The sequence below is a fragment of the Acipenser ruthenus genome, chromosome 9 (genome assembly GCF_902713425.1).
Source record: "Acipenser ruthenus chromosome 9, fAciRut3.2 maternal haplotype, whole genome shotgun sequence".
NCBI classification, from domain to species: domain Eukaryota; kingdom Metazoa; phylum Chordata; class Actinopteri; order Acipenseriformes; family Acipenseridae; genus Acipenser; species Acipenser ruthenus.
The window spans coordinates 16,013,522-16,019,233 of record NC_081197.1 but is presented as its reverse complement, the minus strand read 5'-3'; positions in this window follow the sequence as shown (position 1 = coordinate 16,019,233).

Below are 5,712 nucleotides of genomic sequence, written 5' to 3'. Positions count from 1 at the left end.
TAGTAAAGTCTAGAAATCCATCTTATTACAGTAGGTGTACAGCTAACTTACAGCTGTCTAGCAGAAATAAAGCACTCTGCTTGCTGCTAATTGAAGACATAATTTACCTCAGGCAACATAAAGTACCCCAGTGTCACTTTAAGTACTCATCACATCACTGGTGTGTTGCTCAATGTGTCAATGCCATGGAACCTAAATGTGGCTCATATTGCTAAAAATAAAGGTTAAAGCCACATGTAAGGATTAAACTATCGCTAGTCACATGAGGCCTGTTTGTTAATTCAGTTAGACAGTAGCAGTGTTGGAGATTCTGGAGGATTTTGCTTCATAAAACATTGACTGTAGTTATGTTTATCCCCTTTCTCACTTACAATTGTAAATAACATTTTAGCTACTGTCCATTTGTATGCTGTCATAACTTACCAAGATGGTTTCTGAACTTCTCAGTCAGACGACAAAATTAGGCAATATTACGAGCAACAGACATCCGCTTAGTCATACAGTTTGATGATGCTTCAAGTTACATTATCTTTTTTTTTTTTAACTGCTTTCTCGCTTATTTATGATGTTAGCTATCATCTGGGTGCTTCTTATTAGGCGTCACGGTAGTCAGTCCTGGTCTCCAGGTAAGTAAGAATAAAGCATACAGGGCTGAAATCTAGTATATCTGACCGAGTTGTTTTTTTTTCTTCTTCATTATAATATAAATAATTTAAAAAATAAAAGGAAAAAAGAAGCAGTATCTGTCCTAAAACATTTCTACACAGTAATAACAGTTCCTATAGTAATAAATATTTTTGCCACAATTGTGTCTTGTTAACTTAGCCATTTTACATTATTACAAATTTATGGGATGACCCTTTTTTATTTACAACTTGGCCCCTTTTGTAGCTATCACTTCTTCATTGGAAGGACCTTGTAACTTGGCTATTTTTGTACATGTGAAAAAGTTTGGACAGAAAGCAATTAATCATATACTTTTGTTTTATTCACATTCTGATATAGTGTACGTTAAGGTACTTTTACCTGACTTCCAAACCAGCTGTTCAGTTTTTGTTGTCCTATTCTCTTTCACCATATATGTCACAGCGGCTGCATGTCTGCATCACTGTAAAAGCCAACACTATCCAGTGAACATCTACTGTGAATCCAGTTTCTTTTATAGTGCTGTCAAAACACAGTATCTGCTCTAGATAGCGCTGGTCCTTACAACTATACAGGTGCTTTGGCGATCTAGCCCATGTTACATATGGTGAAAGAGAATCTGGCAGCTTGAGCTGAAGAGTTGTGCTTGCAGGATACTATACAGTATGTAACTGTACTTTATTTAACGAGACTAGGGTAGAAACATACAGGCTCACTGTGTTGTGAAAAGCAGAAGCACTATCTGCAGTGTGCTGTTTCTCTTATCACTTGACATTTATTGAAAAATCTGCAACTACGTGGTGTTTGAGGCTTTGACCGTGAAGTCACATCCTTTAAGATCAGAGGCCTGTCTAGCAATACGTTCTGTCACTCATTTGTTCAGTTCAGTTTAGTTTCAGTGTGAAATTCACTGTAGGTTTCATGATAACCTCTAGAAAATGTAAAATCCTTTGAACACTGTTAAAAATATAAAGCCTCCTCTGTCGGTTCACTCAAAAGGAAAACCAACACATCCGTGCATTCAGGACATTGCTGCGGTTGCTGTTGATAATATCTACAGATTGTGAAGAGAGAAGTAAAGGGGAAAAAAGCTTCTTGTTTGCAGGGATATTAATATGGTCTTAGAAAATACTTAAAAGTACACAGATAACAAAATTATTCCAGGAAATCTCACTGAACAAGTATTGCCACCATTGTGTAGGTCCCACATTTCCCTATATGAAACACGCACGCATTATGGTGAAGGTGAACTATATAGCTTAATGGTTTTTATTTTCTAAACTGTTAGTCAAAACTGTTAGTCAACACTTCCCCTTCTACTTCAACAGGTTAAGGAACACAATCACCTTTAAAAACATGTGTGTCATAGGAAAATCAACCATGGTAACTGGGATGGAGAAAACAATGCATGAAGACTGAGTTTTGTAATGGAATCCACAACATATTACATAAGATTTACTCAAACTGTTGTGTAGCCCTGTAAAAAATAATGAGGCAATCCCATACGACTTCAGTTAAAAAAAGCATAACTATAAATATACCAACTAAAGGCCTTCTGAAAGGAATAATTACCCATGGGGTTTTGATTACTTTAACAACGTTCTTGCAAGTCCCTTATTATTTTCTAGATGAATATGTTCTGTTTCACTCAATCCCTAATGCTATAATATATGTTAGATGAAAGCCCTTTTTTACTCCCCATTCACTGTGACAGAGATACTAAGCTCTCACCTGAACCTGCATATTTTCCGTAGGTCATACAGAGTAAGGCTCAGCAGTGACAGCTTGTAGCAAATATGTATTTTCTTTTATATTTAAAATGATGATATATGGAATACAGTACACAAGGTATAATAAAGTTCTCATTTTGTGACTTCTTCACTTCAAAGGTTATTTCACCTGAGCCTTCTTTTCTGGGTCAAATCACTGGTTACTGGCTGAAAGCATCAGTCAATAGGGGGAGCCGTTGGTTGGGTAATGCCAGGAAAGATGGGGACAATTTCACTTCTACAGGTGAAATGACCAAGGCAGATGAAACACCACCTAAAAAGCATAGCTCACACACATATTTCTCTACCAGATAAAAAAAAACAACTGTAATGTAGCAGCACGGAAACCACAATACCCATATTGTTACTTTTGTGGGTGCTCTTAATTCTCACATTTAATTAATCTTATAAAATTATAAAATGTATTCATTCTTCATGGAAAAATGAAAACTGAAAACAGCCTTGTGTAACCTCAAATGAGCTATGAAAGCCTAACCACTGTTCACTAACTGAACCATCTGACCTAAACATTTATTCCTTGGTGGGTTTTACTTACTGCTACAGTTATATGCGCGGTACTGTTTGATAGAAAATGAAGCACATTCAAATTACATTCTCCCCTCAAGCCACTATTAGTAATACCCCAAATTATGTAAAGTAAATATAATTCTGCAAATTCTGCAGTCTTTCAATGCAATTTTGACATGGTGTGCAAGTGGTGACAGCGTCCATGGAGTATGAGTAAAACAAAAGGCACAAAAGTGACAACTAGTATTGATGGTAGAACCAGGCATGTAGTAATTGAATATCTACTGGTGTAAACTGTAGCTGTGCATGTAACAATTGGAAGTTAAGAGACTTTGAAAATAATACATATTTACCTCGTGTGGCTATTGCAAATACTGTAAATTGGTTTATTCACCTATGGTTATTTTCTTCCAGAGGTTCTCCACCTGTTGTTATTTTTTGTTTTGTTTTTAACAATGCAAACTAGTGTCCCAATACTTGTTTATTTATTACCACAGGGCAGTTGTACCATCACAACCTCAAGTGAGTATTTACATTTCATGTGAAATAATGATATTGCTTTACTGTGTAACAAAATACTGTATTTATATTCTTATTAACCCATATTATTAAATTTAAAATGCTATTTTTATTGTTTTATAACTCTGGATAGTTTTAATTATAAAAACAAACCAATTAAACATGATTCATAGCTATTTCTAATTTAGAACTGCAACAATTTATTTATAGTGTTACTGGAAATGTACCAAAGGATTATCGGCCAAAGTTATGGCACCAAGAAAAGAATCGCCTTATGCCAATAAATAAATAAATAAATAAATAAATAAATACATCATCTGGAAAGGCTAATGTTAAAACAAAAATCAGACTTGACTGATCAAAGTTCGAGAGCACTAAATGTGAATTGCAAATGTTAAGTAAAGACATTTGGGTAAAGGTCAACTGCATCTTCACTGTTCCGTGAGAACACTTGTTCTGCCAAAGCATACAGTCTGACATTGTTTGAACAAATGTTCTAAAATCTATATATATATATATATATATATTTTAATTGGAAACTATGCTTGTGTTTCTGAAAGGGGAATCCACCCACTAATCACATATGTAATCAAGCTGTTTCTTTAAATAGCCCTCTAGTCTACGCCTCCTTGTCGTTTCTTTGTTTGGTCCTCCTCCTCCTCTGCCTCCACCTTGCAGCGCGCCTTGTCTAGAGGGAAGGTGGCCCAGAGTGCCGCTTGTCCTGCCTGCTGGCATTAGTTATCATTCAATCAATATACATTACATCATAGTTCGGCCAGCATATAGGGGTGGCTATCATGCTCCAATGAACAATGCCATGGGCCAAATTATATTACATTTCATTATGGGCATTTGTCAAATGCAATAAAGAATTGTTCATTTTAAAGCTTTTGTGGATGTCTCCTTTCTAAACTAGCATTTCAAATATCAAAGGGTACTGCGGGTTAAATTTGCTCAGTGATTTTTAATTTTTTTTTTTTACTTTGTGTGAAACAGTAATGAACACAGAGACAATTACCTACACTGCTCTTAGGCTGTAGTGACACCTTTAAATAGAACAAATAAACAGAAAAAAAGAACATTGTGCAACCTACTCATGTGCCACCACACAATTCAGCAATTCAATACAACCCACATGTATGCTTCTGAGAGGACGTTTGGTGACTTTAGGCATTGTACATGTATGTAGCCACATTTCACAAGCACTAATTATCCTACAGTACGTTGACAATGCACATCCCCCTGGGGGATATAGAAGAGGCAGGCTTATGAATGGACAACACACTTTGCAGTTTTGCATAAACAGCATGTAGAGAACAGCTTGTCCAATTGTGATTAAACTTGCAAAGAAGCTTCTTTAGCATAAATTATGAATTGTATCATTATCTGGGGGTATGTGGAAGCAGTCAGTCTGTATGTCATACTTACAGTGTACTTATATCTAGATAACTTATTCATCATTAGCATAAATTAAGAATATCAGAATCTGAGGGTATATGGAGGCCTTCTGTCTGACTATTACATTGTGAAAAAACTTGGTTTGGGCATTCTTTAGAACAATTTATTGAGAATATCAGAATCTTGAGGCATGGACCTGCATGGCTGTGTATCAAACTTACATTTCATTTGACTGAAATAAGTACAGCCCAGGAAAGCAAGTAACTGAACTAGACCACTAAAAAAGATTCAATAACAGATGACAAGCTACATTACTGACATACAACACAAGTCAATTCTGGACAAAAGCCAAAGCACAGATAACTAAAGCGATTAAATAATATAAAGGTAAATTAAAATACAGACCAATGTTACTTTAGTAGCTAATAAGCTGCCTCTGAATTGTGCTATTTAATTGCATAGCATTAATTACTGGTTATGTCCTCTTATTTTACATTTCTCCTGAGACACGTCTTTCCTTAAAATGTGTGAAGCAGTGGTCCAACACAAACACCAGCAATTTATGTTAGTGCCGTTCATAATAACATAGTTTGAAATATTTGTAATGTTTTGTCATAAATCTTTTTATTATTATTATTATTATTATTATTATTATTATTATTATTATTATTATTATTATTATTATTATTATTATTATTATTTTGTTGACAAATCCACAGAACTGAATTCATCATTTATAACCAACCCATTTCGGACGTAGAGTTTTGTACCCAGCTGTTTCCCTCGTTCAGGTAGACAGCATACGCACTGATTGTTTTCCGCTTTCACACAACTGGACGGACTAAGATCAGCC